We start from the raw sequence: 18,465 nt of genomic DNA, 5'->3' as shown, positions 1-18,465 counted from the left end.
AAACAGCTATTTCCCAGAATGCAACAAGGTTCACAGTCAGGAAACTGCAAGGACCATGGCCCTCACAGTTTCCTGTGGGAGGGGTTTCACCACAATATCAGCCATACAGCGCCCCCTGAGGATCCATTTGAGAAAAGGAGGGGGTGTCAGCTACTGATTGGGATGAAGTACAATTCTTGGTTACGGTTTCTCTTTAAGGAAGCCCTTGGTAAGTAATGTACTAGAGACGATTCTCATCTCTAGAACACTTTAAAGAGAACCAGAGATGAAAAAAAAAAAAGATTTGATACATACCTGGGGCTTCCTCCATATAGCAGCATGGATCGCTCCCACACCGCTGTCCTCCGCTGCCTCTATCCCCTGGTACCAGGTCCCGTCTCTTCAGCCAGTCAGGGCCCAGTTGACGCATGCGCAGTGCGCTCCCTTCGTACTGCACAGGCGCATGCGTTAGGCAGGCGCCGGCGAGATGGAGGGAGCCACTGTGCCACTGTGGAAGCATACAACCGGCCGCGTTCTGCGGAATTGACGGGACCCCGGTACCGGCAATAGAGGAAGCGGAGGACGGCGGCCTGGGAGCGATCTATGCTGATGGGGCTGGAGGAAGCCCTAGTTATGTATAAAAATTTTTTTCATTTTTTAAAGAGAAACTCCGACCAAAAATTGAACTTTATCCCAATCAGTAGCTGATACCCCCTTTTACATGAGAAATCTATTCCTTTTCCCAAACAGACCATCAGGGGGTGCTGTATGACTGATATTGTGGGGAAACGCCTCCCACAAGAAACCCCTCCCACAAAAAAGTTCGACCTTTTGGCAGTTTCCTGTCTGTGAACCTTGTTGCATTGTGGGAAATGTTTCCAACTGCCAAAAACCATGCAGCTGCTACATCACCTGCCAACAGTAAAAATGTTCACCGAAGTTCCTCTTTAAGTTCCTTCGTCTCTGGTTCCCTTTAAGTCAGCAACTGTGGTTTCCCATGATTCATCACTCCCAAATATGCAAATCATCTCTTTATGCCTAGTGGTTCTGGGTCACCGTACGCTATCTGTGTATTCTGTAGCACTAATTCAGTTTTGTGTCACTAAACCTTCAGTCCCCGAATCTCCCCTCATCCGGATTTCCGCGGGACCCGCAGAACTGCGCCAATCATTAGGAACGGAAAGATGTACAAAGGCAGCAGAAAAAAACAAAAAAGAAATAAAGACTTAAAAATCAGCTCCCTTGAAAATCACATTTTCCTGCCTGACAACCCGCGGAATAAAAATGTGTAATATTTAATCAGAACGGCGTTTCCTCCACGCTATCGGAGGCCGAGAGAAGTCATTTATCTCTCAGTTATCAGGTGATGGGGGAGAATAAAGTCCCAAACTCGTGCTTACGCAGCAGTGCGCATTTCCTGAGCTCGTGACTAATCAATCTCGCCGGCTAATGAGTCTGAAGGCAGACTGAAGACATGGCCCTGGCACCAGGATGCGCACGTTGCAGACTGCCCCACTCTATTAACCTTTCTCAGGCTTCCTTCTCGCGACTAAATTTGGAATCCTGAAGCTGGGTGTCATGCCAGGGATGGGACTGTTGCATTGCGACGCCGACCAGACAACTGTAATGCGGAGGAGAAAACGTTGGAGGGAAATAAGATTTTCAGAAACTCGGTGGGGGAAATGGGAGCGCTTAACGAGATTCGGAGTGCAGCAGGAAAACAGCCGGGAATATAATAAGCAAGATAACGGCTGAACGTGGCGGGAAACTGCAAGAGGTTGCGGAGGGCAGATGCAGCAAGGCCTTGCTGGTTGGGTATGGTCCAAACTACCTAGAGATAGCAGCGGTGCGGGGCAGTGGGTATTGAGTCTCAGGTGCTACAGTGACTAGTGTGGATAACTGGCATGTCATAATTCTAGCCTCAACCAACTGGTAGAGCCTAAAATAGGGTGACCAGATGGGTTCGGCTAAAAAAAGACACTGTTGGTGAAATAGGAGGACGAAAATTACCATTTTTTCCAACCCCACGGTTACCGTACGTGACACCTTCTTTTCCTACTGCCTCAAAACAGGGATATTCAATCTTGTAACCATCAAAAAAACTTTTTCTCTTTACAGTTTCTAGACTTTTCTGTTTGTTTTGAATTCCACATTTTACAAAAACATTGCTTTGATGGTCAACTGTTGAGTATAAAACATTATTGCCACGCCCACTACTTTATGTCATAGTTATTGATAGCGTGATAGCCTAACGTAATGTCAAGCGGACGAGTCGAGAATTGCAGAAGGCTGCTTCGTCTCAGTATGTATTATATGTATTTCGTAAAAAACGGTCAACTCTGGTTGTTGTTCTGTGAAATAATGGATTTTTGCAATGCCTGGAAGACGGAAACCATTTTAAAAAAAGAGAACATGTCCTCCTTTTGGAGGACATGTGGTCACCCTAGCCGGAAGGTGCCAAATCGGATAGTTTCATGAGAAGATTAAAGTATTGTTATTATTTATTATTTACGTAGTGCCAGCATCCCTTGTGGCGTTGTACAGACACTGGTGAGGACTATATTTACTTGTACATACACAGTTCACATAGTCACAATATCCAGCAACAGAAGTACAAAACATATACAGTACTGACCAAATGCTAGTCTGCTTATGTTTTGTTATCCTAACTCTTTTCTGTAGGCAAACACGTTTGCAAAGCTGCACCTGAACAAACCACAAAACTTCTGGAACAATATCCCTAGGACAGACATGACCAAACTGATGTTTGAAAATATTGCACCAGTGCCATGTGTGGTGAAGTCAGCACAAAGACCTCATACCAACTGTGAAGCACGGTGGTGATGGGAGGGTGATAACTTCCATTTATTTTGCAGAGACAGGACCTGGGCGACTTGCAGTAATTAAGTCGATCATCATCCTTTGTGTACCAGAGTACTCTAGAGTCGAATGAGAGTCCATCTATGTGACCGCTAAAGAATGACTGAAAATAGGTCATGCAACAGCTCAATGATCAGGATTTAGTTTTTTTCAAATTGCATTTAAAATCACGTCATAGAAATCTTTTGGAGCTGCCATATTTTGCAGACGAGCACATAAGAATCGGGCACAGGTCCCTCTTCCAACACGAAGAGATCACTCTCCTAACCTCTTTCCTTTAGAGCCCTTTTACAATACCGCACTGCAGTAACGGTGCAGTGTGTAATGACCACACTTGCACCATGCATTGTTGCCACGGTGTGACTGGAATAAATTAATTTCCGGTGCACTTCTGGGAGTTGCAGAGTAACACACTGCGGCGTGTGCATTCCTTCTGCACGGCCCCGGTGCACTTCCATCACATCACAAACAGCGTGGCATGTCTCATAGACATTAATGACCACCGCCACGAGCAGCGGCGGGGGAGAGTACCGCGATGAGACACGTAAGTGTGGAAGGGGCCTTACAAGTGAGAAATGGCGACATGTAATAAACTAATATTTTTCTCGGTGCAGACCAATAAAATCCTTGTATCTACGAGATAGCTTGAGAATTATTATAGTTTAATATAATGTTCTACTTTAAATCTATATTGTAATCCTACTAAAATATACCTTCCACCATAACAAAAAAAACATCCTCATCACCTCAACATGGACCTCGGATACACTGCGCTATATAGATTTTCCCATTAAACTTCCCGTTCGAAAACCTTCTCAATGATCTGGAACCTTTTTCTGTCCTATTTACAATTTGTTAAAAGGTCAAAGAAATTAGAAGCTAATGCAAGGTACACCCTTAATCATAAAAGGATGCCTTGCTAAGGCCATTAATAAGGTAACGACCGGTGACGAGGACTTCCTGGGCCTCTTAATAGGTAATCTCAGGAACATAATGTTAGCCGTGAGTTGGCCTTCAGGAATACAGTAGACTGAAGTCAAGTCAGTGACATTGGTTCTTTCTGCTAAGCTGTGCATCTTAAAGCGCGGGAAACTGGTGTTTCTTCTAGAAGAGATTATCTAAGGTGTGTTGTGAAGATCCGGGATGTCCAGACATAAAACATTGCATGATTGGCCCATAGGGGCTTTAAGGGAATACCTGCCTTGCTTTTTACACTGGGATCGATTTAGCAAGACCAGCATGATGTTATCTAGAGCAACATTGGACTAGAAGTTCAGGGCAACCAATCAGAATCATTGTTTTATTCATATGCTCAGCTGTTTGGACATAATACATTGAGGCCTGGCTTTTAAGGGGCACGGAAGGGGGGAGGGGCTGAGATCTAACTCTTTGCAAATAAGCCAGAAGTACATTTTGTAGGGCTTTCAAAAGAAGGCATTTAGGAACTTACTGGGAGTGACAGCCGATTATCTTCAGGATAAAGTGAAATAAACAGTTTAAGTATGTTGTGCAATTTTTCAGAGAAACATTTCCGAGCGCTGCCTATATATCTCCAGCAGGGACACAGACGACAGCAACAACCTCACAGAGGCTATATTATTAATATTAAAGGGATACTGTAGGGGGGTCGGGGGAAAATGAGCTGAACTTACCCGGGGCTTCTAATGGTCCCCCACTGAAGTCATGTGCCCGCGCAGCCACTCCCCAATGCTCCGGCCCCGCCTCCGGTTCACTTCTGGAATTTCTGACTTTAAAGTCAGAAAACCACTGCGCCTGCGTTGCCGTGTCCTCGCTCCCGCTGATGTCACCAGGAGTGTACTGCGCAGACACAGACCATACTGGGCCTGCGCTGTGCGCTCTTGATGACATCAGCGGGATCGAGGACACGGCAACGCAGGCGCAGTGGTTTTCTGACTTTAAAGTCAGAAATTCCAGAAGTGAACCGGAGGCGGGGCCGAAGCATCGGTGAGTGGCTGCGCGGGCACAGGATGTCTGCGGGGGACCATTAGAAGCCCCGGGTAAGTTCAGCTCATTTTCCCCCGACCCCCCTACAGTATCCCTTTAATACTATCTAAAGCTGCCAAGACAATGGTCGGACTTGAGCTCACCTTTGTGTGAGCATTCTTTGCGTTCCCCGGATGGAATTGCACTGTGGTGAATCACTCCTCAGTGGTATTTATTACACGTTTTGTTTTGCTTGTAGCTGTTTTTGTAATTAATACTTTTACATTTTTTGAAATTTTACATATTTTCTTCAACTCTGGGAAATGAGAGAAATGCCAGTTATTTCATTACTCTGTGGCATTGCAGCCTCACCCTGTGAAAGTGAATCTGATCACCTGTATACAAGGGTCACCCGGAAAGTAACCGCTGTTCTCACATACCGGTAATCAATTCAGGAAACCTTTTAAATTTTAATTTTAGGCACACTGTATCCTCTGATTATTTCTCTACACATAAACACCTCCTTCAGTCATACATTTGTCATATCATTTCTCAAGGCTTTCAGTCAGTTTGCTGTAGTAGCATCACATTCATCACCTATGGGTTTGAGGGATCGGGGATGGGCGGGGTTTCATGGTAATACTGCTGAACAAACAGATACCAGCATTCTGCAGATACATGGCAGGCGGTACAGGGAGAGAGTAGGCTAACCAGACAGACGCAAGTGACATTACACAACAAGAATACATTGCGTGGCAGACAAACGGAAATGTCTGTTACATATATATATATATATATATATATATATATACCTAAACTTATTCACAAAGAGGGTTAAAAGCATAGATTGTGTATGCACGACAAAAGTATCTTTCAGACATTCCGTTTTCTTAGTTTTGACTTTATCTCTATGGCTTTATGCTGTGGACTGGACTTTCGGATAGTTTGACCTTGCTGTGACCTCTAGGGTAAACAAACCTCTGCCTAGGGAGCTCCATTAGCAGAATTTACTTGCTACTGTCTGCAGCGGCTCCAATCCCTGCGTTAGTAATGCTAGTAACACATACAATCACTTTTTCTGTCCAGCGAGAGCACTGATAGAATCTGGCAGATTTATTTTTTATCAGTTTTTGGGCTCTATTTTTTTTTGTGGGGAGATTGATGGATTCATATTATATTTTATTTATATAGCGCCAATATCTTCCGCAGTGCTGTACAGAGTATATACAGTAGAGTTATCACTAACTGTCCTCATGAGGAGCTCACAATCTAATCCCTACCATAGTCATGTGTTCATCATAGTCTAGGGACATTTCTTTTTAGGGGAGAGCCAATTAATTTATCTGTATGTTTTTGGGATGTTGGAGGAAACTGGGATGCCTGGAGGAAACCAATGCAGACACAGGGAGAACATACAAACCCTGTGCAGATGGTGCCCTGGCTGGGATTTAAACCAACATTGCAATGTGTAGTAGAGCAGAAGGGAAGGGGTGGCAGGGAATGTATAGCGTTCAGACAAAGTGTGTAGTGTGATGTATAAATGGAGTATTGTCTGATTGATTTCTGAATAGGTAGAGATTGATTGGTTTAGCATATCGGGCAGTTATCGACCAGGGTAGAACTAGCTAAGTTTTTATCTGCAGTGAGAAATGGCAACACGGTAGCCCCTATGAGTGATTTTATTGTGTGTGGGCAAGTTCAAGGGCCTCTCTAAGGTCACGGTTGGGAACAGGTGAAAGGTCATTGTTAGCATTTTGTTAGGCAAAGGGTTAAGGTTGGGCACAAAAAGAAGAAGAAATCGAGAGCTCCAATAGTGTATTATTGTTATTTGATTATCGTTCATTTAAAATTCTAAGATTATACTCACAAATAGGGGTTGCCAGATGTAGGCAACCACTAAGAGCGATTCCAAGGATATTAGGCCTGTCCCCACTCAGGCTAAGATGTCGCCCTCCGTAGGTAGAAAAAGGTGATCACACCCATCCAACAAGTGGCTATAAAAATCTGAAAAATCTTTTGTGGCTACAAGCACTATTAGGCACTGCTTTTTGGCCTGAGGAAGTTGGTATGCACCCACGAAACGCATTGCCAGTGCAATAAAATTCTATGAATACGTGAATTTGTCTTCATTGAGTTGCTCCTTGTTTCATCTTGCCTGAGTAAGCGGCCTTTGGACCCGCAAAACGCGTTGCAAAGATTGTTGGAGTAAAAATAAATTGTTTAAATATTATCACTGTGTCCTTATTGGAGAGGTAAGTCATCCTCTACCCCCCATTTTAGAAGTTTTAAAGTATTTTATTTTTTCTGGCGCCTCTGTTATTTTTCTGACTCTAGGGTTGAGCTTAGTCAGTTAGTAAGGAGTTAAAGGGACACTAAAGTCAAACAAAAAAAATGAGTTTTACTCACCTAGGGCTTTCAATAGCCCTGTTCTGTTTCGAATTCCCGCTTTATGTGTGAGGCATACTCCAGAAGACCCAGTCTGTATAGCAGTATAACTCCACACTGAATTAGAAACCTCCACAGGCAGTTTACTCGATGAAATAATGACTCCAAGTATAATCTGTAGTATCTTTACTTGCGTTGAAAGCATACAAAGATGTTTTTTAGAGCATATTCATAGGTAAAAATATGATGCGACTACAAGCACAGCAGGATCTCCTCACTAACTGAACTCAACTGTTGCAGAAACATCTAGACAAGGCTGTTGAGCAGGGAGTTACAGTTGGGAAATGCTAAACAACTAAATCTTGCAGGGGGTCTGGAATATACTATTACAAAGAATATAAATAATGTTAAATAACATTAAAAGAGGCTGTTGTGACAGCACAAGCCCCTTGCAGCTCTCCGGTGCCCTCGCCGTCTCCCTCCGATCCTCCTGGCCCCGCCGGCAGCCACTTCCTGTTTCGGTGACAGGAGCTGACAGGCTGGGGACGCGAGTGATTCTTCGCTTTCCCAGACACATTAGCACCCTCTATGCTGCTATATGGTATATGATATACGCTATAGCAGCATAGATGGCGCTATTGTGGCCAGGAACGCGAAGAATCACTCGCGTCCCCAGCCTGTCAGCTCCTGTCACCGAAACAGGAAGTGGCTGCGGGCAGGGCAAGGAGGATCGGAGGGAGACGGCGAGGGCACCGGACAGCTGCAGGGGGCTATTGGGAGCCCCAGGTGAGTAAAACTCATTTTTTTTGTTTGACTTAAGTGTCCCTTAAAGGGTAGATTTAGGTAAAAGAGATGTGGAGGGAGAGAGAGATATTTTTATGGAAAGATCAGTGGAAGAGGAGGACCAGGTTGGGGTGATCCGGTGAGTTTGGGTCACTTTAGGTGAATAACACAGGAGGAGAAATTCTAAACTTCTAAGTTGTTGGTTCATCACGTGGTTTCTTGAGGACACATCGGCCTCATTCTTCTCCTCTGAACGGGGTCTCCTTGTTGGATGTGAAAGGCATTATTCTCTTAATGCCTCCTAATTCCTCTCTCAGAAAGGGTCGGCCATTTTCCACCACAAGATCCTCTTTCTCCCCCTGAAATCTCATTGTTCGCTATGAGTCACAGCGTTTTGCTTTGAACGCTCCGCACATCAAAGACTGGGATGACATCAACTTTTGTGACAAAAATATCCGTTAAATTACCGAGGGCCGGCGGCGGTGTAGCCACATTCCTGCTTGCTGATAGAAATGTTGGTTGTTAAATTTGACCCTGGAAGGGCCTCAAGGCATCGAAACAATTGTACGAGGGGGACCTCAACAATCCGTAATTGCACTAAAATATTTACTGGATCCTCTTTCCGGAAAAGGACATCTTTACTGTGAATCACAAGTCTTTTCATTGAGTGAAAGAGACAAGTTTTATTTTGTATTATCTGATCTGATGGTAATTTGTGGGAAATGATTTAAAGTGGACCTAAACTCAGAACTTCCTCTCTGCTCAGAAAGATAAGCAACTGCAGAATATCCTTTAAAGAAAAACATTTCTTTGTTACAGCTGATAGAAATCCTGCAATAAATCTTCAGTGTGTCTACTTCCTGCTCTCATGGAATCAGACATATTTTTAACATCCTGTGTTTAAAAAATTAGCCTCTCTGCCACGGCTGTCAGCTGACACTTCTCAGGGATCAAAATACAACTTGTGATTAGTCACAAATGAGGGGGAATTAGATGGGCTAAACTCTCTAAATACATACAGGGTGCATTCCTCTCTGTTTTCCTTCTGTCCTGTGCAAGAGATCGGGTCCACTTTAAATAGAACTACAATCTGGCTGAGGCATACAATTTGAAACCTGATGCCTCTTTGATGCCAATATCGTTATCCAGCCTGCCTCTGACCAAAGTCATCTCAAGCTGTCAAAAAAATAATGAAGTCAGAGGTAAAACAGGTTTAAAGCAAATCTATAGTGATTAAAAAATAAATAAAAACAAGGCTTGTGCACATAAAGAATGGAGCTGCCCATCTTCGGGTATGCTCAGGGACATGAGTGGTCCCAAAGCCTCTCGAGGGTCTCCATTATTTTTGACCAGTTGGTCAAATATCTGAAACAGAGAGGACAGTTCTGGAACGAGGGGACCAAGAGGGGACAGGGAAGGGTCAATAGGATGTAAATCCTTCCCTCTTCATAGGTATCAGACTTTTTAAATCACTTCTGTTTTACTTTAAACCTTGTATACAAGTAGGAGGACTGTTCCTCATGGGAGGGGCATGTACCCTCAGGGGTGGGGCAAAGACAGGACTCTCTGAGATTGAGAAAGTCTGCAGCTCTACACTGCAGGAAGTATCTGTTTCTGAGCATCTTCTGTGAGTTATTTTACATCAACCAATCCAGGAGATGTTACACATATTACAAAGAGGCTTTCCGACAGGACTAGAAAACAGTTTGTGTTTGGCTTTGGGTATTTATTGGCTCCTGTTTTAGAGAGTGTGTGTTTCTTGTAGACAGAGTAGATTATAAACTCCAGTGGGGCCAAGAGTGATATGAAAAGAGCAACATTGTACTAAGCGCTGCAAAATATGTTGATAAATCAATATTAGCAGTAAATAAATGTGGCTTTACTCTTTATGGGGCCATAACAGTTCATATCTTCTTAATAGACTGCAGATTGCCAGCAGGAAGGTTCCCATCAGAACTACCCGTTCCAAACGCTGCCGACGAGGGTTAACTGCGCCTTCGGTGGCGTGCGTCTGGTTTGAGCCGCACGGCTCGCGTCGTGTCGAGTTTTTCATTTTAATGATTCTGGTTTTTGGCATGCAATCTATTTTAATTATAATTGAACATCAAAAAGTCATTATGAGTGAAAATGAGAATTTACACAAATCATGTTGTACGCTCAGCTTTCGCATTCAGTTTGCTGACAGTCAAAAAAATTACAATAATTCATTAATGCGAGTTATAAAAGAAGTGCGGGGAAAATGAGAGCGCAGGCCGATCAATTATGCTATCAAACGGACCAAATATTGAATAAAAGGGGCCGGGAGAGCTGGCAGGAGGCGGACGCTGAGGGCCGATTGGGTTGCGGTTGTGGGGAAAAAAAAGTAAAATTAAATTAGGATATTTCATCTAACTATAAACTTCACGGAAACTGCAGAATGCTGAAGTTTAAAGTGGACCAAAACGCTTGCACAGCAGACATGGGGAAACGCAGAGAAATCCACCCTGTGTGTGTTTACTGAGAACAGCCTGTCTAATTCCCCCTTATCTGCAAGTTATCAGCAAGTGTCATTTAGGGCTGTCAGTCAGGTGTGCTGAGGTTCTGTGTTAATATGCAAACACTGGAGGTTAACTCTTTCTGTGCTCCCAGGAAACCAGGAAGTAAAAACTGCAGGATCGCTATTGGAGTTCTATAAGCTGCAACAAAGAAATGTTTTTCCCAAAGGCTATTATGCTGTTGCTAATCTTTTAGAGCAGTGAATAAGTTCTAAGTTTAGGTTCACTTTAAGTTCAGCTCCAGCAAAAAAAAAAAAAAAAAAGGTTTATTTGACTTGCGAAACATGACAGAAGGGTTTAGACCTTTTTTATTTTTTTTTATTTTTTGTAGGTTTTCTTTTTATACAAAAAGAATTGTGTTATTCACACTTGTTCAGAATTGAGTTATTCTAGGTACACGCCATTCAATTTTCTGTTAGATTTACCTACCAGATCGATTTTTTTATCGATTTTTCAATAGTTTTTTTAATCGATTTTCATAGAACTGAATGAAAATCAATAATAAAAAAAGCTTAAAAAACGATTGAAAAATTGATTGAAATTCAGATTGGACATGTTGGAATTAACCTCCTTGGCGGTAATCCCGAGCTGAGCTCGGGGTATGCCGCCGGAGGTCGCCGCTCAGGCCCTGCTGGGCCGATTTTCATTTTGAAAAAAGCAGCACACGCAGCCGGCACTTTGCCAGCCGCGTGTGCTGCCCGATCGCCGGCGATCCGCCGCGTGCAGCGGCGAAAGAGGGTCCCCCCAGCCGCCCGAGCCCAGCGCAGCCGGAACAAACAGTTCCGGCCGGCGCTAGGGGCTGGATCGGGCGGCTCTGACGTCAGGACGTCGACTGACATCCATGACGTCACTCCGCTCGTCGCCATGGCGACGAGGAAAGCGAAACAAGATAGGCCGCTCATTGTGGCCTATCTTGTTACTTTCGATTGCCGGAGGCGATCGAAAGTACGCTTCCGGAGCGCCCTCTAGTGGGCTTTCATGCAGCCAACTTTCAGTTGGCTGCATGAAATATTTTTTTTTTAATTTAAAAAAAACCACATTGCAGCCTCCCTGGCAAAATAAATAAACCGCCAGGGAGGTTAATCGATCTGGCAGGTAAATCTCACAGAAAATTGTATGGTGTGTACCTAGCGTAAATCATGTGTAAAATAAAAGCTAAATTCAAAGCTCAGTTGTAAAGGCAGCAATGTGTGAATGTTGATTTATTATCAGCGTTGGCACATTTTAGCAGCAATATGTAGCATCCGATGCCACAAACAGCTATGCAGGCCCGGGCTTCCGTCCACAAGACTGTGCTCTCTTCTTAAAGAGAAACTCCGACCAAGAATTGAACTTTATCCCAATCAGTAGCTGATACCCCCTTTTACATGAGAAATCTATTCCTTTTCTCAAACAGACCATCAGGGGGCCTCTGTATGGCTGATATTGTGGTGAAACCCCTCCCACAGGAAACTCTGAGGACCGTGGTACTCCTGGCAGTTTCCTGTGTGTGAACCTTGTTGCATTGTGGGAAATAGCTGTTTACAGGATTGGTTGTAAATAATCTCAGTTGATGGGCACAATCGATAATGAACGATTATAAAAACAATCATCCGATTGAATTTTCGTCGAACCAAAATTTGGATTTTCTTGTTGGTCGTGATAGATAAGAAGCAATGATTGGTTAGTTGATGGTGTAGTGAACGATTTTTCATCCGATCAGAATTTCTGACCGATTGAACAATTTTTCGCTAGAAATTGGACCGTTAGTGGCCACCTTTAGACTGTGATGGGAGGGAGCAGAGAGAATCCAAGCGCAATGAACAGTCTGCTATCATCCCCGGTAAAAACCTGAAGGTGTTTCCCACTATGCTGTTAAATGGAACAGACTCTTCTGGCTGAGGACGGATTCTCCCAGCGGCCCATTCAGCGCTACCTCCGTGCGTAAGTGCCGCTACCCTTTATGGCACAGAGTGAGAGACCGCTGCCAGATATTAGTGTTCAGCTCTAGTACCGGATATAAGAGGGCATCTTATATTACACCACAGGCTTAAGATCTCCGGCCGAAAGCTGCTGCTATTCCAGAGGGCCCGACTCACAGAAAACCTGCCCAGATAAGTGCGAGTCCGCAATAGACACACGTCTGCATATATGCCTCTACTCCCCCTCCCATCACGACCCCCTCGCCTCTCAACGGCCAAACTCAATTACACCAAGCTAGAGAAGCCAGGTGACCAGGGAATCAAAGGCTTATCTAATACCGAAAGCTATTATGGAGTGTGGTGTATAGTGTGTGTGTGTGTGTGTTATACAGTGTGTGTATGTGCGTGTATAGTGTGTGCGTGTGTGTGTACAGTGTGTGTGTGTACAGTGTGTGTACAGTGTGTATGTGTGTGTGTGTGTGTGTGTGTGTGTTATACAGTGTGTGTATGTGCGTGTATAGTGTGTGCGTGTGTGTGTGTGTGTGTGTGTACAGTGTGTGTGTGTACAGTGTGTGTACAGTGTGTGTGTGTGTATATATAGTGTGTGTGTGTGTGTGTGTGTGTGTGTGTGTGTGTGTGTGTGTACAGTGTGTGCGTACAGTGTGTGTGTGTGTGTGTGTGTACAGTGTGTGTGTGTGTGTACAGTGTGTGTGTGTGTGTGCGCGTGTGTGTGCGCGTGTGTGCGTGTGTGTGCGTGTGCGTGCGTGTGTGTGTACAGTGTGTGTGTACAGTGTGTGTGTGTACAGTGTGTGTGTGTACAGTGTGTGTGTGTTATACAGTGTGTGTATGTGTACTGTGTGTGTACTGTGTGTGTGTGTGTACTGTGTGTGTGTGTGTGTGTGTGTGTGTGTGTGTGTGTGTGTGTGTGTGTGTGTGTGTGTGTGTGTGTGTGCGTGTGTGTACAGTGTGTGTGTGTGTACAGTGTGTGTGTGCGCGTGTGTGTACGCGTGTGTGTGTGTACAGTGTGTGTACAGTGTGTGTGTGTGTGTGTGTGTACAGTGTGTGTGTGTGTGTGTGTGTGTGTGTGTGTGTTATACAGTGTGTGTATGTGCGTGCGTGCGTGTGCGCGTGTGTGTGTTATACAGTGTGTGTATGTGCGTGTGTGTGTGTGTGTGTGTGTGTGTTATACAGTGTGTGTTATACAGTGTGTGTTATACAGTGTGTGTATGTGCGTGTGTGTGTGTGTGTGCGTGCGTGCGTGCGTGCATGTGTGTGTGTGTGTGGTGTTATACAGTGTGTGTGTGTGTGTGTGTGTGTGTGTGTGTGTATGTGTGTGTGTGTGTGTGTGTGTGTGTGTGTGTGTGTGTGGTGTTATACAGTGTGTGTATGTGCGTGTGTGTGTGTGTGTTATACAGTGTGTGTATGTGCGTGTGTGTATATGTGTGTGTGTGTGTGTGTGTGTGTGTTTTATACAGTGTGTGTGTATTTCTCACCCTGATTTACATTCTGAAATTTATTACAGGTTGCAATATCTTTCATCCTGCCAGGTGCAACTCTGCGGAATATTTATTTCTTAAAAAAAAAAAAACCTCTAAAGCCAGTAAAAATAATGCATTGCCTCCCAGAATGCTCTGGGAGAAGAACTCTGCATAGCTAAGCAGCCTAGGCTGTGACATCACTGGGAGGGAGGGGCTACATACTAATATACAGCTATATATAGATACAGGAAGTGTTTCTGATGCTGAGTCCAGGATAATTTGCATAAAAGTGGGTATCCCAAATAATTTACTACATTCTGTTGTATGTCACTGCAGGTCCTCTTTACGGAAAGCAGCTAAATGCTGGAGATTAAGCAGCACGTATTATAACCTGTGTTAAAGTGAACCCGAGGTGAGAATGATATGGAGGCTGCCATAGTTATTTCCTTTTAAACAATACCAGTTACCTGGCAGCCCTGCTGGTCTCTTTGGCTGCAGTAGTGTCTGAATCACAGCCCTGAAACAACCATGCAGCTAATCTTGTCAGATCTGACGTCAGAAACACCTGATCTGCTGCATGCTTGTTCAGGGGCTATGGCTGAACGTATTAGAGGCAGAGAATCAGCAGGGCTGCCAGGCAACTGGTATTGCTTAAAAGGAAATAAATATGGCAGCTTCTACATACCGCTCATCTCAGGTTCACGTGAAATGATTTTCCAGGATAAGTTACAGTATATCAGTTATTGAACTCTTTGAATACAGTTTTCCCTTATAATGTTTTTCCGTAAGAAGAACTGTTGCGAAAATCTTAAAATGTAAAACATATACAAATAAGAAGTATGTTTCTTCCTGAGTAAAATGAGCCATAAATTACTTTTCTCCTACTATAATGCTGTCACTTACAGTAAGTAGTAGAAATCTGACATTACCGACAGGTTTTGGACTAGCCCATCTTCTCATGTGGGGTTCTCAGGGTTTTCTTTATTTTTAAAAGCACTTAGTGAATGGCAGTTGCTCCGTCCAACTGCCAAAATAGTGTGCAGCGATCAGGGAGGGTGGTCAGCATCTTTGTATTATTTATTTACAGGGAATGTCTTTATAAAGAATAAAGGCCTTGCTGAGAATCCCCCATGAAGAGGTGGACTAGACCAAAACCTGACGGTAATGTCAGGTTTCTACTACCTACTGTAAGAGGCAGCAACATAGGAGAAAAGTAATTTATGGCTCATTTTACTCTGGGAGAAATGTACTTCTTATTTATATGTGTTTACATTTTAAGATTTTCGCGACAGCTCCTCTTTATACCCTGTGAAGCGTGTATTAGGGTTAGTTATTCCAGAGTCATCCAGTTAGGCGTTCTGCATTGAAAGGATGATTTGTGATTGGATGAAATGTGTGTCAGTGCTTATCCCATCATTCCTGCTCTTATTCGACACTTCTGCGCTTTCTCAGGGAAGATACAATATGCATAATTTATAGTCACCGTTTATGTATCCGATTTAACTTCCCTGAAATAGCAGCAAAAAAATAACAAAAAAATCCCCTTTATCTCCTTTTTGTGCTGAAGAGGTGAATTTGCCTCTCTCGTCAGTCGGTCGCGTTCTCCTGCCGCAGGAAGCCGTCCTATTCCGTGGCGTCGCAGCGCGTCCCGATAAGGACGCATTATCCATTTCTCGGCTTATCTCATTGGCTATTTTTAGCCGAAAGCCGGTGACAGAATTAACGGATTCGGGGACGTGGTGAGATTCTCTCGCTGCGCGGCTGAAAATACCCCCAATCAGCTGGCAACGAAATACGGACACAATCGCTGCGGCCTGATCACGGAGCTCCTGTGACACGGGAGAACAGCGCTGTTTCACGCATGACTCGCCCCCCACGCAAGGCGCCATACACTGCCTGAAAGGGAACGATTATAGGAAACAGGTTCTTCAACAAACACGACACAATGTGACAGCTGTTCTCTATCACGTCATGCTTGGACTTGTGGTTCCTCATTCCCAGGAGTCATCTTACCGTGACAGATACACATGCCAGAGTGTGACATGCTTTGCTATGGGCTGGGCCGGATTTCTTCAAAGGCAACAAAGGCTATGGCTTAGGGCAATGCTGTACAATGGGGTTATATATAGTGAGGAAGGGTCAACTAAGTCAAAATTAAACAAAGCGATAAGTAGGGTGCATGGCTATAAATATTGTATAGAAGGAAAGTACCGGACAGAATACCTGTTTCACAGGCCAGATCTAGTCACTTCTTTTGTTTTCCATTTGTAGATGATGAGAAGGGTAATCGGGTAAACCCTGTGACACCCAAAGTAAATCCATAAATGTAAGCATTGCTTTTCTCAGCATCCCTGCAATATAGTAGATGCCCTCTGTGTGAAGATGCAGAGGATGCAGATTTGGAGCTCACAGGAAGTAGGTGCTGTGCAGTTCTGAGACCACACCCTCCTCACAGGAAACTGCACAAGCCTTGATGCTGGGAATATACCATGCATTAGATGGTTCCATAGATAATTTCTGACATGTCCAATCTTATTTTGGATCATTTTTCTGATCGATTTTTCATAGAAGTGCATGGAAATGGAAAAGAGGAGAAAGCAAGTGGCATAAGATTAAGCTTCTCACGGGACACAGACTCTAGCTTGTGAATTTGTACTTAAAATAAGATGTCTAATTAGTTAAAAAGTTCTGTAACTTTTCTATGGCTACCCTGGTGGACACATCTGATACCCCGGGGGGGGGGGGGCATTTCTGATACCCTCAGGGGGTTCTTGTCCCAGGGCGCTTATATAAATATTTTTCATCTCCAAATAAGAAGTATTTTGTAATTCAAGTTCCAGGGAATGGTTCAAGTCAGATTGTATTCTTGCTAAAAAATTGTCATATAAAAAAATTGTTGTGCTCTATGAATATTTTTGTCACTTTAGGTGATTAAAAAATGACGTTTGAATGTTAATTTGCTAGTAAGCAGTCTGTATTCTGTGTTGTGCCAGCTTTCTGCATAGACATCCCAGGTGTCTTCCCCTCCCTGCAGGAGTAATGAGCTGTACAGGTTAGAAGGAGTTGTTGCTTGTTTTCCACAACTGCACAAACTGAGTGAGCGACAGGAAGCCCTGATACTGCCAGCTCTGTAGAGGCTGTTGCTATCAGTGTGGAGTCATTATAGGAGTTATCATACAGAAATCGAAACAACTCGAAGGGTTTAGTTCCTCTCAACAATGGTGGAATTTTACGCTCAGATATATTGCCAGAGTGCTTTGGCAATAATTGTACATCAATGGAAACCAGAATGTTGACATCCATGACGGGCTGCTGGACAGACATTGGGGTGCATGTGATAAATTCATTTTGCAATAACATCCATCCTTTGCACACTCCACTGGAAGTGACTACCCATAAAATGGAGAATACTTTTCAAAATTGAAATGCAAACCTTCAAATCCTAGGATTTGCTGCAACTGCGTCATACCTTCCGCAACCTCAGATCAAAAGGTTTCAATAACTTGACCACCCCCATAGTCCAACTAAAAACCTTTGGAGCTAGAAATTTCTGTCATGCTGCCCCTACCCTGCGGAATGCCTTGCCAAACTTAATCAAGACAGCTCCAACCCTGGACACATTTGAATAACAACTGGAAAGTCACCTGTTCAGTCTGGCACGTATTTACTTATTCCTTGCAGTCGTGTGATGTAGACACACAGCAGGACAAGTCGCAGGGGCTTAGAACGCGCACTCAGACCGCAGCAGCCAATCAGAGAGTAGCTGCCAGCGATGAGCCTGGCAGTCGCGCTCCATGTATAAGGCTATACATAGCACGCTATAATAACTGTCAGCAGAGGCCACAACATGCGTCGTCTGTCTTCCCAGCCGCCCCGGCCGCCTGTCTTCCTTCCTGCGCTCTCGCGTACCAATTTTCAGTGACCTGGATAGGTTCCTTTCAGCCCAGACATTGTTATATTAGAAAAGGTCTCCTTGAGTATGTGGCATTCCGCGCCTGGCCTCCCTTTCTCTCTGTCCCTGACCTCCTCATTCCTTTTGTTCAATTACAACTTTAGAGCAGTAATTGGTATCAATCAACTGCAGGCAGCCCTGTGTGGACTTCCCTGGGCCTAATAGAATGGCTGTCTCTGCAATCCAGGCCACATCTGACGGATGCCTCTGTCTCTAGCATCCGCACCCCCCCAAGGAATGACTCACTCCGCCTGGACCGCTCCAATCTGATCTGTCAGGGCTGTACAGTCATATAATGACCGGTGCTTCAGAGCTCACACACAGCACCCTATGCAGGAGAGGTGAGGAGGTTATTAACCCTTTGTGCATGGCCGCGCCCCGACGGCTACTTATCTCCGCATTATGGGGGCTGTCACCACTCGTGTCAATTATTCAGAATCCGGTCACCTAGAACAGTGTTTCTCAACATTTTATTGGTATGTACCCCTTTTAAAACCCTGAACTCACCAAGTACCCCCTAGCATAGTAAATATTATCACAAGTACCCCTTGACTAATATATATTTAATCGTAGTACATGATAATTAGTTAAAAACTATTTCCAAGCATTTACTACTGCATTTAATTAAC

General features: G+C 44.1%; 1 protein-coding gene and 1 long non-coding RNA gene across 6 annotated transcripts in view; one reads left to right on the top strand and one right to left on the bottom strand.

The window, feature by feature from the left end:
- The window catches only part of LOC137528623 (uncharacterized), a 42,069-nt gene extending 34,534 nt beyond the window's left edge, over positions 1-7,535 (bottom strand). For both annotated transcript variants that reach the window (XR_011023442.1, XR_011023443.1), the window contains exon 1: positions 7,210-7,535. This is a non-coding gene — a long non-coding RNA (uncharacterized lncRNA). The remainder of the gene's footprint in view (positions 1-7,209) is intronic.
- Positions 1-18,465, top strand: part of PCDH19 (protocadherin 19) — a 236,044-nt gene that overhangs the window by 180,189 nt on the left and 37,390 nt on the right. The window lies entirely within an intron of this gene.

This window comes from Hyperolius riggenbachi, chromosome 8 (assembly GCF_040937935.1).
Source record: "Hyperolius riggenbachi isolate aHypRig1 chromosome 8, aHypRig1.pri, whole genome shotgun sequence".
NCBI classification, from domain to species: Eukaryota; Metazoa; Chordata; class Amphibia; order Anura; family Hyperoliidae; genus Hyperolius; species Hyperolius riggenbachi.
Note: the sequence above shows the minus strand (reverse complement) of the source record. Positions and strands in the feature narration are given on the sequence as shown.